Below are 18,891 nucleotides of genomic sequence, written 5' to 3'. Positions count from 1 at the left end.
TTATTAAAAATCTCTTCAAATTTTTGGTAATTCTGTTCGAAACGGTATTGCAAGCCGTTTCCTGATAAACTTTTAATAAATTCCCAATACATCGGACCACGTGTTCATGCACTTGTACTTGCCTTCATGATACAACACCTGCAGTGTTCCGACATGATCATAATATATTTTACTAAACTTTATTTTAATAACCAATCTATTTATCGTTTAGGGCCTTCAAACCCATTTTAAACAGATTACGATATAATCAGTAATCTAATAATCAGTTAGTAATTTTATTCCTTTTCGCATATTGGTTTTTAATGTGTTTCCATCCGTCATTGATTTATTAATAATCTATACAAGTACGAGTATAATGGCGCTTTGGAACCAATATTAAACATTCATAAAATAAAATACGTCAAATACTTTAAAATATTCAATCACATAGTTTAATTTGCCCCGCTTTCAATATGCCAAAAACGATATTCAATAATACGTGCAAATCGGGCATTATAACGTACCTACATACATAATATATGTCAATTAAACAAAACGTTGCCCAATCTGAAAAAGTGCATCACGTTTCGGAAGTCGATTATTTTTATTCAAATGCGGATTAAAGTGGGATCAACGGAAAAACGTTCCAGAGCCCAAACAATACCTGGATACATAGACTTACTTACTTTCTACACTTACTTCCACGCGTAATATTAAAAGCAGTACTTGTTTATAACAAAACAGTATTTTTTGTAAATTGAAAAATGGAATAATTAAATGTATATTTAAAAAATATATTCAAATTATAATGGAGTTCTACAAATTAAACTCGATAACAAAAAATAATAATACATTATAAACTTAGTTTATGATAAACAACGTTCATTTTCCACTTGAAGTGTTTTTGTTGATGAAAAATCACAATGAAAAAATACACGAAATTCTAGAAAATGTTAACATAATCAAAAAGCTTTTACAATGCAGACATAAAATTCAAGATAGTTTTGAATCAATACAAAGAGGTAGATAATATACCGATTATTTTTTTACTAGCGCATGTCAAGAACGTCCTGTGTACCGTTACACGCCACTGCAGTGTATGTGTGAAAAAGAGCTTATACAGGGTGTCCTGGAGTAAAGTGCACACACACGGGACTTTTTTAAGATAGTTTTCATGTACAAAAGTTGATTTGTTTCTATGGAGAAAACAATATTATTCTTTTAAAAATATGTTTGTATGGAAAAAATCAACGAAGTTTAGAAAAAGTTATTAATTTTTTTACTTCTACAAACATGCAATTACCCCCGGACACCCTGTATATGATCACTTCGCTAGATGGAAATGAAATTCTACCTTCATAAACATTGTTTGGTCGCTTGGCAAAGCTTGGATAGCTCCTGCTGGTAATGTACGTCGTACACAGTGTGTACCGTCGGGCTTTATAATAATTTGTATTTACATATTACATTATGGATTATGTAAGAATACTAAGCGATTTAAAAATATAAAAATTACCTTTAATTGCTACCAACTTTCTTTTATATTGGAAGATTTGATACATATTAACTTATGGACTAAAATTATACAGAGCGTATCGATAAATTCCACAAAGGCATAGCCTATGCGTGGGTATTATAGTACTTGTTATCACGAGTAAATGCTTTTGTTGTTTAATGAAATTTGAATGAAATCTATTGAGATACATACAAAAATCGTGTTCCTAGTGAAACTATCACCTGTGCTACGAGTCATGACCATACGACTAATGGACGAAAAGTTATTTAATGAACATTGTTTTGGAAATTGTTGTTAGTTGGGTACTAACCGACGCGCACGCGCACGATTAACTGCACAGCCATACCATACCGTCCACGAAGTTTTTCAGTGAATGGACCAAGACAAACCCAAAAAAGAACATTTTATTATTATAGTCACTCTTCATATCATGCACTGCGTTTATTCCTTTTTGACAACATCACTCAGTTTCTGATAGCATTACATTATTAATAAAATTTTCGTTATTAATGCCCCAGCCGCGTCATAATAATAATAAGAAGTCCCTGGGCCAAGCAATGGTTGAGAATTTAATAAAAAAATTAACTCAATTTGATTTTATTATTAAATTCACAAATCATTTTTCCAATATTTAATTTGACTGCAAAGTACTTACAACAATTTGAATCCTTCTGCCCTGGAAGTACTCGGTACTCGTAAGCTCATCGCTGAGCCGCTGTCCACAGGTCGTTTTAGTGATTTATTTAGCCTGTTTGCCGTGTTCCTCGGTGCACCTGGTTTGAGCTCGACCATCAGCAGGTGAATACTCGGAAAGCCGTGACAAATATATTAAAGTCACAGTTATATGTATACTGTGTTTTCCCCCTTTGATTGCTTATACACTTAAAGCCAGTTTTCTGACTTCGGTAGAATATAATATTTTGTTGACTAAGAGAGTAGAGAAGTATTGTTTTTACTTGACCGTTATGTTTCGAATGTCAAGATCAAGATAGTGGCCGTTTTAATAAAGGGTAATAGTATTACTAAGAGTAAAACCAATAAAAGGTGAATATATATATATATATTTTAAATATAACATTGTCTCGCTTATTTGGACTTTCTTATCTGCACTTTTTCAATACCTAATTTTTGGTACCTATTTTCAGCTTGATTTTTTTTAAACATATATTTTTTAATTATTTTTATAAGCAATAATTGTTCGCCTGAAACACTCATCCACATTGAAAAATCTCCTGATAAAAAATATATAACGATAAAATACATCGAGTCCTGTTGGCGTCATGTATTTTTTATCAGTAGATTTTTCAATGTGGATGAGTGTTTCAGGCGAACAATTATTGCTTATAAAAATAATTGTTATCCTTTGTGCTATGCATAAATAAAATCTTGTCTTAAAAACATTAATTTATCAAAAAAATAATAATTTATATATTTTTTAGAAAATAAACAAAATAATGAGATTTTAGATTAATTTTGTTTGTAATATAAACGTTGATTTCTGGGAATTTTAATTACCTTCACGTGCCTAAGGCATTATTGTACCTTATGTTACGTACATGTGCCTAGGGCATTAATGTTATTTAAAAAAAACTACATTTTCTGAGAGTTAAATCTTAAAAAAATCACGCGGTAACAGTTAATTAAAAAATAAAATGACAGAAATAACTGAATAACGAACTGCCGGCCTCTGTGTTTCCTCCCTCCTACAACACGGGACTCTTCAAGACCCATGTTCACTCCTTCCTCTCCACAAAAAGACCCTCCACACAGCATCCCCAAAGATGACATAGGCCCTGTGTAGAGTTAATATATAATAAAAAAAAACTGCCTCTTCAAGTTGCGAATATCATGTGCCAGTCTGCTAAAATGCGACATTGCCAGCTTTTTCACAGCCCAGTTAAATACACTTTTTATTAGTAAGAACTCAAATCTGTACTTTTACTATCTTTGAATTGTAACTAAAACATCGTTTAATGGTCGGGAAGTGTTTTTATCTTATTAGTAAGGCTGTTAATGCATTACTTTTACACGTCGGGTACGCTATCATTTTTTGGTTGGAATTTTATTTTTTTGCTTGTCAAGCCATGCTTCAGTACATTATAAATAAAATAACAATGTACATTATAAATAAAATAAACACCCACGGGAACCACAGAAAGATTCAATGAAGTGCCAATAAGTACGGGAGGTATTCCAATCGGTTGGATGGTCTAGGTGTGATCGGTGGGGCGGGTAGGGGAGGTAAGCAAGGGGCGGGGGAGGAGGTTGATTGATTAGCGATGCTTCGTGTGGAGAACAAATCACAATATAATTGACGAATAAATAAAAGTCCCTAACGAACGCCACTGTGATTAAATGCCCCATAGACACAAGCAACGCTGATTACGTTCTATTCATTTTTGTCGTCCAGTGAGCCAAATTTATTATAAAATTTTAAATTCGATTTGAGTAATACTTTTAGTTAGTTGTTTCACATCAGCTGGCAGTGGATGTTGGCTGCGTTAACTCCATATTAAACAGTGTGAACCGAACACCTTCCTCTAAACGCTTGGGAACTTCTAAGGAGAATGCGTCAACTCCAGGGACAAAAATGAGTGTTGCTTATTTATTAAGAATCTCTTCAAATTAACAGGATGAAAATGGGATTGCAGGCGCTTAACGAATGAATTGATAGGTTTCCTGACAAACTTTAGTAAAAGAGGAATGTATTATCCCGTTTTCAAAGAATCATAAAATTTTCGCATCTCGTCATTATATATTATCAAGGCAAATACAGGTGAATTAAACATCATTTGATACAAAAAATTATGAACTTGTTTCAAAATCAAAGGATTTTTCACCAGGACAATTAACACATTTTCATTAAAATAATTTTATTTATATTAATGGTGGTTAACAAAAAAGTATTAATTAAGACCTAAAGAAATTAAGCGTTTTATTATCTTTTTTAACAAATGGATACAGTGATATCCTCACTGGGATCTCCCGTGCTGAGGATTGCATTTATTAATAACCTAAAAACAAATAAGTTATTATAAACATCTCTGCTTAGAAGTCTTTTGGTCCATATATATATTATCAAGGCGCTTAATACAGGTACATGAAACGTGTTCCGATTTGTTAGGAATGTACTAAAAGTTCATATGGAAACGGACTGCAATCCCGTTTTAACCGGATTACGAATAATTTGAAGAGACTTTTAAAATATAAGCAATAGTCATTTTTCTCTTTGCTTTGGCTGAAGGGAACTTTTAAATTAATATATTTTTTTTTAAAGAAAGACAAACATTCCCGGGTTACGAATAACCTGACAATATTTGAAAATCTCCTACTACCACCACAGTAAGCTGAAAATGTTGCTTGAGTTGTAATGGAGGACTTAGCCAGCCGAGGAATTGAACACACTTCGCCTGAGTGGGAAAGCTGTGACACAAACTTTTGAGGCTTCGGTAACGAAATAGGTTTTAGATCGAAAAAATATTAAAATACCACGTCTTGGATTTAAAATTACAATTATTGAGTTCTGTTGTGTTGTATTCACCACGAAAACTATTTAAAAAAAACTTGAAGGCAAGCAGCTTACAGAATTATATGACGCGGCTGAAACATAGAACACTTTATTTATTGTAAAAACAAAAAATAGTAAATTTGTAAGTACAGTATGCAAAATTACGTATTGTTTTTTCCTAATTATTATACTATCCTATAAGGTGAGCTCCAGTAGCTCGTGTTTATGGGAGGATTAAGTACATACAAAAATAAAATTATGCTTTAAAGGCGATGTGTAAACAATATTCAAAGTAATAATATATTGATGAGTTAAAACTAATATTATTATTATTATGGTTCTACAAATAAAAAGTGGTCTTTTTTTGTACTTTTAAAAAATTATTTTAAAAAATACAATAGGAAATAAAAATACATAACACAATACCTTAAAAAACAATCACTTATAATAATACACTAATCTTAGCTTACACTCTACAGTGTGGTACTCCACTGTGGAACACGCAGTGCTACTTGGCACCGTTCACACTCCTTTGCTCCCAGTATTAATGCTGAAGTCTAAGCACTACACGAGGTCGTCGGTTATACAATCGTGGATATCTGATTTATGAGACTGGGCCAGAATATCCTCGATTTAATTATGATTCACTCCCTTTCAATACAATGAATCACAGAACGCGGGAATTACCAATAGATTGAAAAAAAGTAGTCTTCAATATTGATTATTTCAAGAAACATCCTTTGGTTCTGATCGAGAATGAAAGAACCCTTTATATTTTAGTAAAAAGTAAGGTGTCAATCCATAAAACTTTTTAAGTAAAAATAATAACGCCCTAAATTATGGAGACTCGGACGGAATGGGTTACACGAAAGGCTCCTATTGAAACGAGGCTCTTTGAGGCTTCATCTTGGGAAAGACAACATTTCACCATGATGCGGTAGGAAGCTAGTAGTAAGCCAATGCTATTAACTAATGAGTCTAATATGCCTACTGCTAACGACGCATCTAGCTATGAGTGATAAATCTAAATACTTTTTATATCGCAAGGGATTAAATTATATTAATAAAAATACGGTTTCTTGTTGCAAGTACGGTCTAGTTTATTAGTTGCAACGTTCTTAGTACATTCATTACTCAAAAGATAGCATAAGTAGTGATTTATTTGATGTATCAACTAATTTTGAACAATTTCATTATGGTGTATACCTACCTTTATCGTAATACATTCGGATAGACCTACGTACATAGTGGTATATACCTACCTATACCATAAGACATTTGGATAGACCTAAGGACATTATGGTATATACCTACCTACATCATAAGAAATTCGGATAGACCTACGTACATAGTGGTATATACCTACCTATACCATAAGACATTTGGATAGACCTAAGGACATTATGGTATATACCTACTTATATCACAAGACATTCGGATAAACCTACGGACATTATGGTATATACCTACCTTTATCATAAGACCTACGGACATTATGGTATATACCTACCTACATCATAAGAAATTCGGATAGACCTACGTACATAGTGGTATATACCTACCTATACCATAAGACATTCGGATAAACCTACGGACATTATGGTATATACCTACCTTTATCATAAGAATTGCGGACATTATGGTATATACCTACCTATATCATAAGACATTCGGATAAACCTACGGACATTATGGTATATACCTACCTTTATCATAAGACCTACGGACATTATGGTATATACCTACCTTTATTATAAGAAATTCGGATAAACCTACGAACATTATGGTATATACCTACCTTTATCATAAGACCTACGGACATTATGGTATATACCTACCTTTATCATAAGACCTACGGACATTATGGTATATACCTACCTATATCGTAAGAAATTAGGATAAACCTACGAACATTATGGTATATACCTACCTATATCATAAGACTCTGCGACGGATATCTACATTCCCCTCCCCAACCCTACCTCAAAGAGACACCTTAATACATATGAACTAATCGCACGCACGTTGTCATTTCAACGTATTAACAAATTCACATTCATTTTAACTCTGCCTTTGACAGAATATTATAACGAATGCTTTTCATATTTTGTATTGCGTTTCCGCGAAAATGACAAAATACCTCGTTCCAATTTATTACCACAATCTGAAATTTTAGTAACTATGGTTTTGAAACTGCAAATAACTATTTTACTGTCAGCCATACATAGTTAAATTAATAAATATTTAACATTAAATTATTTGAAACACAAATCGATTCAAGTGAACACTAAACCCGAACCGCCGGGACGGTTCCTTTAAAACATCGAAACGAGCGGACGATACAAGGAATATTTTCACCTCCCCTCTTGAACTGTTTTTCACGAACTTACATCCGAAGCATACCTACGAGAACTACACCAACACTAAAATATATGAAACTTCAAATTGGATCCACAAAATCAAAAAATAGAATAAAGCAGATTCTCAAATTGATTTGATTACCAAAAACTAATCAGCATAAAAATATCTTACTGTTAGGCTTCTGAAAGCGGAAAGCGCGTCCCATCGCGGTAGGTTGGTTGTTCTTCACTCCGGAACAGACGCCAGAGAACAGGACTGCAGCGCCTGCTTCCAGGGAAAGGCAATTCGAGCCCACTACCTGCTCCCTCCGTGCTCACCACTCAGAACACTCGACTCGGATAGCTTCAAGGCTTGCGGAAACGGAAAGCGCGTCCCAATGCGGTAGGTAGATGTTAGTTGATCGATGTCGGTGGTAGGTGTTGACGACGCGGGACTCCGGAAGGACAGACGCGTATTAGACGCGTGGACCGAACAGGACTGCAGCGCTTGCTTCCAGGAAAACGCAACTCGAGCCAACTACACACTCCCCCCGTGCTCACGACTCATAACACTCAGATAATAGCTTCAGCTTACTGTTAGGCTTGTGCAAGCGGAAAGCGCATCCTAACGCGGTAGGTAGATGATAGTTATTATTAATTAGTTGTAACTGACGCCTGTTAGATAAAAATAAATATAAAACTATATAAATGAAAGAGTTCTAACTTTTTTTTAAACAGTGTATAAGGTATTCGTCTCCAAACCATTACAAAAATACAGTATTGAAGTCTTAGATGTTAACGTAGGCAGTCCACACATCGGGTTGAAAATTAACATCCCCCCGGTAACCATCATCCCCAGTTCCCGAGAAATAGAAATTGGGTTCTCTGTAAAAAAAAACTTTTTATATTTTCAAATTTCAGCTACATTATGATCGCAGATTCCGGGAATTATACTCTCGTTCAAATAAATATTATTTATTACACTACATCAATCCGTTTTCATTGCGAAATATGTCAGTATAATACTAATAATGTTTGGATCTTTTTAATACAGCCAATTTCGTGAAAAAATCACCCAAAGGGCTCAATTATCCTTAGTATTGTAAGACGTAACAACGTTAGAATCTTTAATAATAGAAGCTTTTGATTTCTTATTGAAATTGAGTTATTAGCTTTGAGGAAAAAAATGATTCTTCTTAGTACTTTGGTGATCAGGTGAGAGAGGCACGAAATGAAAGTCGGTCGTGAAGGTCACAGTGTTTATTGAGTCAGTTGCCGTGACGAGGAGATGATGTAGGACAGATGTTGAATACTCCGGTTGCTGCGGTGATGTGGTCTCGGCGGTAGTTGGCGACGGCGTGTTGAGACCGGACTCGATTACTGTCAGGCACTGGCGATCTGTGGAATCAATACCCCAGTGCTGACGGGAAAGCCGAAGGTGCGGCAGACCTTGTAGGCAGTTGAGCGGGAGCGGCGTAGACCAGTGAGGATGCTACGTGTCCTCGTGGTGGTCATGGTGGCGTGGATGAAGCGCTGGTCAGAGACGCTGGAACCAGGGCGCTTGTAATCCGTGTAGCGCTGGCCAAGGATCTGGGCCAAGGCGCTAAGATGATGTCCCGATAGAGTCCATGATGGTACGGGCGAAGCCGGGAATATTGTCCTTCGCGCTAGTAAGAGGAGCGCGGGTTATCACTCGTTGATTCTTGTTAAATGAAGGCGGACTGATGACTGACTGCCTGACTCGCTTCGTCAGGCTTATTTATACTGTTCGGCCGGTGGCAATAGTAGGTAGTGAATTGCAACTAAATTCGAGGCACTCGTTCAGTCTGGGCCTTTCGCGAAATTTCGGCGGCGCGGCAATTATGCCTAGGCGGTAGACTCGAACCTTTTGGCGAGTTCTCGTAATATTCCAGACTGATTTGGGATAGTATTGTCGCCGATAGACAAGTAGGTGCTTGTAGCAAGTAGGTTGCTTTGTTTTGATTTTGACTGCAAGTACGTACCTAAGTAGCGTCGAGCTGCTTATTATTAATTATTCAATGGATTCTTCTCGATGCTACAAACACCCCCTTCCCAGCAGCTTGGTGAGGGCTGCGATAGAAGAAAATAGCTCAGAGACGAACGTCTTTAAAATGCGACACTTCATAAAAATTTTTTTTTTCGCAAAACACATGTTCACAACACAGGCTGGAGATACACTCAGATAACCATGGTGGCACAATTAGCCGCGCTGGTGCGGAGATGGTCTGGTGCATGCTGCTCCGTGGTGCCTTAACTGATCACCCATTTTGAGACGGGGTTACCGGTGAGTCGGGGTAACACTATCACGTCGGGCTGCAGAATAATGTCGGGCTGCAGAATCACGTCGGGCTGCAGATCACGTCGGGGTCACCACTTTGGGGTTCATTGTTGGCACTCTCGCCGCACTTGTCAATGGCCTGCAGCCCCTGCGCAGCGATTGCGCGCCACTAGCGAGTACATCCTGCCCAGATCCACATTCTTGTCCATGTCCAGCAGATTCTGGAACTCAGCATGGAATATATCGACTTGCTACTTGCTACTTAGGTACGTACTTGCAGTCGAAATTAAAACAAAGCAACCTACTTGCTACAGTACTGATGATTTTAAAACGTCTTATCCTTAATCTCCACGGAGGGTGGTATAGATACATAAGTATATACATTTTTATAAATGTTCATGAAAATTTTCTTAACTTCTACGCCAGCATTTTTTTTTTAATATTTTAGGAATTCATTTAGGTACTCAAATTAAAAACATTTTTAAACTAGCTGACTTGTGCCCAGCGTTGCTGGAAGTTATCCTTTAGAAATAGACACATACCAAATCTGACTTTTCTGTAGAACTTTAAAGATATAAAATTCCGTATTAAATTATTTTGATGTATCTTCCAAGGTTTAGCCAGCATCAGCAATGTAAGCGCCTGAAAACAAATTACGACTTGATTTCAAAATATCTACCTTTCTCTACTTTTTATAAATATTATATGCGTGTTTAAGATATATACATTTTTCTGAAGATATTATCTAAATGACAGTCAAAACCCTATGAAAATCCGTTGTGTAGTTTAGAAGAACTATGCGCACAAACAGACAGACGCGGATACCGATTTTTATATACTATTTAGAGACTACTACCCATCTTTTTGCATAGAAATATAATGTTTCCTTTCAGTAGATTTTAACGCTTTTTGTTTATGCATTGAATTATATGTGTCGTTTTTCGAACTACCCTGTATTTTATTTTATATATATATTATATAAATAAAAAAGGTGTATCAAGATGTACCTACTAAAAAGAAAACAAACTAAATGTAATGTAATAACATGTAATTGTAAATTTAATGTTATATTTGAACTTCATCATAACTTGAAATTACCTAATAAAAAAATAAAAAATAAATATATATATATGTATTACAGTAAATTTATATGTTTACCATTGTAAATTCAAAATCTGCTTATAACCTTTCTTCACATCTTTTTATTTTATTTTTCCTTGTTTTAGTTTCTCAACTCTCTTTTAAATTTTAAATATTAATTTCATTTTAATAAAAAGTAAAATTTCATTTTGATAAACTCACATGTCAATAATTTTTTACTATATTGCTATTTATTATCATATTTGAATATTCTTTTAGTCTATTCTCTACGTTCATATTATTTGAAATATATAGTTATCAACTTCTTATATCAACCAAGAAAACATATTATTTATAAAGTGCAATAACTAAGTAAAAGTCAATACACTAGACTAAACAAGAATCGCATTGAATAAATCTGCCTATTTCTGACTGTCCTAAAACAGTTAATCTCCTAGTTGGACAGCCAAAGATCACTGTAATATGTAATATGTCATGTTTTTTAAAAATTAATAAATATACATATTTGTGATAAGCAATATGTCTTTAGTGATGTATTTTTATTTTTTATTAATTTATTACTTTATTACCGCCCTTTTTAGGGGCTTTTATATATGAATAGTAAAAATGATATATTAATACAGTACATACTTATTATACGTAACTAAACTGTCACAGTAACAATCTCATTTTCGTGTCATGTTATCTCAAGATACTGTTGTGATATGCTGAATAATAATTAAGTTGATCTAACAATAATAATAACATAACATTTATATAGCGCAGTTTTGTGTTGTTTCACTTCAAGTGCGCATGCAAATACAGGTACTGAGTAAATGGAATGACGCCGGAATTTGTTGTTAACAGGTAAAATTATGTAGTGGCAGTAACCGAGTTCCCTATGAGAATTCAATGAAATATTAACGCGGAATGTAGTTTTTCGTAGAAATATTCCTAATATCTTTTTGAAATATATATCTCTAAGTATTATAAGCAATGTGCATCAAAGAGCTGTTGGCGGTGTGCGCGACTATTTATAAGCGGCACATCCGGGAAGGAAATGCGCATAGCGCGCGTTGCAGTAAAATCATTGTATAATAAGCTCTGTAGATTTTCGGAAATTGCATTAAAATAAATGGGCAAGGTGAAGGTCGGAACAATGTAAGCTATATAAAACGAGGTTTGTTTGTAAATACAACAGTTTATCGGTGGTACACAGCGCTCGCCCACTGCTCTACATTATGTGATAATATAATGAAACAGTGCCTAATGCTTTTCAGAGAACGACAAAGTTCAAGTTGTATTTGCTTTATGGAAAACACAAATTGATATTCGAACATTATTGCTTTTCCCGGTTAATCAATTTAAAGTGAGCTTCCCCGTAGTCATATATACTCGTATATATTGAGTCATAGGTATCAACAAAGAGTAATGAATACCAAAAACAGCGTGAGTTTGCTTGCATCGTTTCAGCGCTGTCACCACTTTTCCGCGGTGTTCACATCCTACATCAACCATCAAATCACAAACTACATCGCTGAGCAAATCAAATTACATAAAGTAGGGTAATTTGTTGCTTTCGTGTTAGTGCAATATCAAAATAATGTGGTCGTAACATTGTCGAGCATCATAATTACAACTCGATTCTCCGACATGGAGGGGGAAAACTAAGCTACACAAAATACCTACTCAGTACTCATGTTCTATCGGTAAATACCCACCGTACTAAATACATGCCGGAGGATTTTGTTTTCCGAAGTTAGGATAAAATTAATCATTAATAAATATTTTGCGTATTTGATTGGTTTATGACTGGATTTGGATTTCACTGAGCCAGAAAACCGTAATTACAATTTACCTCTTTCGGCCACACATGTACGTACATACGCCTGTATCTAGACTACTGTATCATAACTAGTATTACATTTGAATTAGCCTAGTTTGACCGAGGTCTCTTTCGGGAACTTTCGACTTTGACCAACACGTGAGCCGGCGCATTAATCTATCTATAGAGTTATTTTCATCAAAGAACGGGCATTTTTGACACGATCACTTCGCCAGTGAATCGTGATCAAACCATGGGTGGTGTAAACGATCGATCGACCCAGCTCTGCCCACGATGACATAATTGTGATACATTTCAATAGATTACATGGCATACGCTCTGCTACACTATTAAGAGTGAGATTTCTCCGGATCTCTTTCTCTGTCATGGCTGAACATGATGTTTTATTAAAATGTTTAAGTATCTGGTAGGGAGAAGAATGAAAGATGTGTGTGATATGTGTAGCAGCGGCTTTATTGCGGTAGTCGATTTACAGAGTTCAATAGAGTAGCCAGGGTAGCCATAGATGTTGCTGACGATGAATGATGATGTCATCATGGTAGTTGATGTGCATCACACGATGGGACGATGGGATGCATGTAGGAGGGATGTGAATCGGTGGTCCATGTTAACGGCGATGAAGTCGGACACGCAAGTGGTGTTTATCACTGGTGAAGACCATGGCTCTTCCTGGTACTTTAGTTTGAAGTAAGCCAAAGGTACGATGGACCTGGTTGGCTGATGATGAGCTCGAACCACGCTAGCGACGCCGCGGAGGCTAAGAGTGGCCGCCAATCGTCAGTTGTAGCTAGACACTTGAAAGGGACTGACTCAGTAAGACTGAATCTGGGTACCTCGATGTCGCTGTGTGTACATAGGTCAACTCGTTCGAGTGGGTAGGTTGGCGGCTTCGATTTATACTAGAAAGGTAGATGCAGCGTAGCAGCGACCGTCGGCTCTTTCCGCCCGGCGGCCAAAACTCTGTGCTGTACTGGATCTATTCGAAATGACGATGATTTTTTATTTTATTTATTTCTTTATGTGTATAATAATAATAACAAATAAATTGTTTTACAACACGTGATAGCTATTATTTTAATAACTGTTTATTATAGATTGTACTTTTTTTATTGAACATATTAATTGTTCAAAACTAGATTATATTCTTTTAATTTTCACTACTTAATATTATCATCTGAATATAAAAATGTATAATTGATCTGCTCTTTAGTTTTTGTTGTAAAACAAACTGTGAATATGGGTATATGTCTAGTGAAAATGTGAAGTTTTGGCATAAAATCATAAACTTGTACATAATACGTCTAAATCAATGGTTATGGTTTTCAAATGTAAAAACGAACTCAAACAACGCCATCAGTGTGGCTAGACGGAAAAAGTAGACGTTATTCGTGGCGTCAAATACTTGGGACATATCAACACGGACGAGTTGAAAGCCATCGAGGTTAATAATATGGAAAGACTAGGAAGAGCGATATGAGTTATAAGAGCAGGTATACTGTCAAGACGTTTTCACTTTTGCAGTACAAACGTCGAAAGAATACTATCCAACGCATTCTACATTTCGCGTACACGTCAGAACTGTGGATATATTACACTGCATCCCAATGGCATAATCTAAAAGTTGCTTACATTGACGCTTATCGCCAACTATTCCGCCCTTGAAAGGTACTGCGGGGCTCCGAAAATGTTCCTGGAGTGACGAGTGCAATCTTTGGGAAGCTTATAGCGAAGACAACGCCAATCGAATAATATCGAACAATCATCACTGCCATGGTTGGCATGGTCGCCTGATGGCCTTTTAGAGACGGTAGACGGTCAAATAACCTCCATAAACTGCTGCTTGATTAGCTTTTTATGTTTTCTAAACAATTTTACACTTCCTTTTTATTTTTTTTCACTACTTATGTATTGTTATTTTGGCTAATTTCTTTTTCTTAATATTTGTCTAATTGTTTTTGTTATTTAGAAATATGGAATACTCTACCCCTGCATATATTCTGGAATAAACTATTATTATTATAAATAAAATATTTTTTTTCTATTTTCTGTACATGCTATTTTGTGCCTAAATATGTTGAAATTCTTGACCGCACTATTAGAAATTTTATTTTAAAAAAAATTTAAAAATCTAATCAGACTTATTGTTCTGTCTCTAAATGGTAACAATTATTTGGTGACCCCTTGTCGAATTGTCATTCCACGTTTTTTTATCTTTTGGAAACTTTGGAAATTACCGTTTTCATCATCAATCAGTATCTAAAAATAGTAATGTCTTTTAGATCAGAATATGAATGATAAATGTATTTTACATCGGTTAGTGTTGCATAAACTGGTTGTTTATACAATGGCATTAGGGAATGCAATCCCGCAAGAAAATGTCAATCCAGGTATTTGCGGGACTGAACAATCTTAGTCCCGCTGGATCCAGGTATTTGCGGGACTGAACAATCTTAGTCCCGCTGGATCCAGGTATTTTTGGGACTGAACAATCTTAGTCCCGCTGGATCCAGGTATTTGCGGGACTGAACAATCTTAGTCCCGCTGGATCCAGGTATTTTTGGGACTGAACAATCTTAGTCCCGCTGGATCCAGGTATTTGCGGGACTGAACAATCTTAGTCCCGCTGGATCCAGGTATTTGCGGGACTGAACAATCTTAGTCCCGCTGGATCCAGGTATTTGCGGGATCCAGCAGAGTGGACTTAGATATCTAATCAATCGTACAATAAAGACTTAATACCTCGATCTACCAACCATGTTATTAGACTTTTAAATTTATACCTATAATAAAACAAGTTCTTTGGGACATTTTAAATGATTTATTAATAGGTATACCTTTAGTTAGACATAGGTAAAGTTTAAGTCATAAATTGGCAAAGAATAAGATAAGACATAAATTTACATAACATACCCGCCTCGGAACAGACTTTGTCTAGTGAGGTGGGTAAAAGAAATCTATGTACACAAATGAAAATAAAATAAACGCCCGGATTGCCGGCGCTCAAACTGAAATTGAACTGAAACTTAAATTTAAATAATAACGTTCACACGATAAACAATATTCTTGTACAATGAGCATCATAAGTTTAATTAAACGTTATTTTGGAAATAGCTTCATAAAAAAGTTTAAGTATTAATTGTGTCATCTGATAAACGGCTTCTGATATTGGACACAAGGTAGCCAGCGGCTGAAAAAGCTCGTTCAGCTTCCACGCTGGTTGGCACAATAGTCATTAGCGCATTGTAAGTGAATTGAAGGTATGTGCCTTTTAATCCACCGGACTCGAAGTAATTCAGAGTAAGTGAGGGTAAATCTTTAGTTGCTCTCTTTCAGCATTAAAAGATCTTGAATAACCATCATTTTTAGTGTCTTGCCGTAATTCATAACCATTAATTTGATTGAATTAGACGATGTTGGTAAGTTAAAAACCCCGGCTTTAAAAAGATCTCGCAAATCCGACGAAGTACAGAAAACTCGGAATGGAAAACCATCTTTAGACACCATTCGTGAAACCCTCTTTTCGACGGTATTGTTTTCGCTTGAAAAATGATCAGTGATTTTATTTTTTGATGGTTGAGGTTCACAATGAGCCGATGTGGAAGAACTGGACGTCGATGCAGTTGTAGAAGCTCCTCTGTAATCCCGCCAGTCCAGCGGGATCCCGCAAAATTTTCGACCGAGATTAGTCCCGCAAAATGTCTGCGGGATCTCGGTATTTCGGGATCCCGGTATACCGGGATTGCATTCCCTAAATGGCATCAACTATTAATTTTATTTTCTTCAAATTTTAAAGTGATTAAATTAACTCTTTGGTGGTTTTTAAATGTTATTTTTTAATTATATTTATTATAAAACTTCATAAATATAATTACTCAACGTGTATATTAAATTACTGTCAGTTCAATTATACCAGTGTAAGCTTAGCAACACGACATCATTTCACTTAAACCTCAAAATATTTCTTTAAAAAATAAATGATTATATTTTCTTTGTGATAAACTTATTGAAATTCTTCCATTACAATTTTCATGTTGGACTTAATTATAATAGATTTTTTAAAGAAATTTCATTGTCATTATTTTCAATTCCATTTTATTCTGATAACAGATTTTTTTTAATGTTCAATCCCCCTTTTTAAATTTACACGTCATATTCACATCTACACCTTTTTGATAGTGAAGTAAATCCATTTCTGAAACCTAATTGGGTGACTCGCGTTATTTTCGTATTTTTTAAACGTCTTGTTATTATTTTTCCTGTCATTGTAAGGTCAAATTGAAAAAATCTAATCGTACGGCGCGGCGAATATCCCATACACCAAAGAAGTGTAATCTAAGGAGAAAATAAGCAACGTATTGATGTCGGTTTTCTACAGACAAAATAAATGTGAGAGAGAAAGTTAAAGGTAAATGAAAAGTGTTCAAACTCGCTAGAAAAATTGGCGCGAGTAGCATATCCAATGTACCAAAATGATAGAGGAATTTTAGAAAACTGTAATTCAGCTAAATTTACGAATAATTAGAGAAAATAGTTATTTTGAAATTTTACATAGGTACCTCATTACCGTGCAAATCACCCACACAGTGTGTAGCCTGCTTTAGAATTTCATTGCTGAAATTTATTCGGAATTTAATACCTTTTTGCCGAAACACGAATTTTATGGACAAATCAGTAAAAGGTACACTTTTATCATTTACCTAATCAAATACGCTTTGCTAAACTTTTTTCCATCCCTACACGACGACGAGTCACTTTTAAATAGTGCTTGCTTCCAATTGAGGGCACGTCCCACTTTAAAAGTTGTCGTTTTGTGTTGGTTGCTACAGGACGATAAGTCACTTTTAAATAGTGTTTTCTTCCAGTCAAGCACACATCACTTGAAAAGTAGTCATTTCGCAGTGGTTCCTACAAGAAGAGACACTTTCAAATAGTGCTTGCTTCCAGTCGAGGGCACATGTCAGGTATGAGCAGGTATTTAAAGATTTTTTTTACATGATTTAAAATATTAGTTTTTGAAGGCTTGAAATCTCTCACAAATATCTGAAACTTTGTTGAAACTCTTCAAGATTATTTTGAAAACGTGAATAATTTGTTCCTTCTCCTTTATTATTAGTTTATTAAAATGTATAAATAATTAATGAAAAGATGAAAATAATAAAGATACATGTAAAAATATATTAATAATATCGAAGTGTGTCAATCAGCATTTTTTAAACAAACCAGCAAACCATATTGTTAAAGCGCAAAAAGCCTTAATTAAAGTTATCACAAAAAAAACTTACAGATTCTCGACAATACAGGTTTTTAAGGACCTCACCGTACTGAACATACGGCAACTATACACAAAAATTATAACTCTATATTACCAAAAAGACAAACTTATCAATCATACTATACAACACTATTACGAAACAAGAAACAGACATCAACTCATGACCCCGAAGATAAATACCACCTATGGACAAAGACATTTTCATAATCTGGCCCCAAAAATTTTCAATTTAATGGAAAAAGATATTAAAGACCTGACAACAAGTGTAAATATAAGACGCAAATCCACACATGGATAGTCAACAAAGGCATTGTATACTGCGGACAGATAACATCTACAATACCATAAATTATAGCACACTTCAGCATGAATGTATCTCTTTTGTTCTCATTCATTTAATTGTATTTTCATTATTTCTTATGTTTTTCTTTTTAAAATTCTTATCTATCTAATTATTATATATCTTTTTTATTTATATTTTCTATATATCTTTTTATTTATATCTTTGATTCTATGTAAATTCGCATTATCTAAAATTAGATTAAACTCCCGCCACTTCGGAACAGGCTCAGCCTAGTGAGGTGGATTAAACCAAAAAAAATGTATGTTAATTTATTCGTTAATAAATAATAAAAAAATATTTAAAACTAGCTGAAGTCCACGGGCTTTTCGCAAAGTTTTTCTAAATTAGAAGTAGACAGTTATAATTTTTCTTCAATGTTGAATGTGAAGTGTGCAAAATTTCGGAATAAAACTGTAGATTAGAACCAAAAAAATCTACGCTGCCTACCACCTTTACAATATAATTACATACACATGGTAATCCACATAACTATTAAATAGTATGAATTTAGTGAATTAAACACGATTTTACTATGACATATAAAAACAGCACTAATATATTTGTTGTAAATGTATAAAGTATGTACATACGTACTACAAACTCTCCGATAAGCAGGTAAGCTGACTTAGGTCAAATGCGAGTAGTACTTACCTATATTAAATATTTTTTAATAATCTCAAGAGGGTAACCGTTCTCTCTAAATACATAA

The sequence above is a fragment of the Hesperophylax consimilis genome, chromosome 31, assembly GCF_061612785.1.
Source record: "Hesperophylax consimilis isolate HC1 chromosome 31, BYU_Hcon_1.0, whole genome shotgun sequence".
Taxonomy (NCBI): Eukaryota; Metazoa; Arthropoda; class Insecta; order Trichoptera; family Limnephilidae; genus Hesperophylax; species Hesperophylax consimilis.
Note: the sequence above shows the minus strand (reverse complement) of the source record.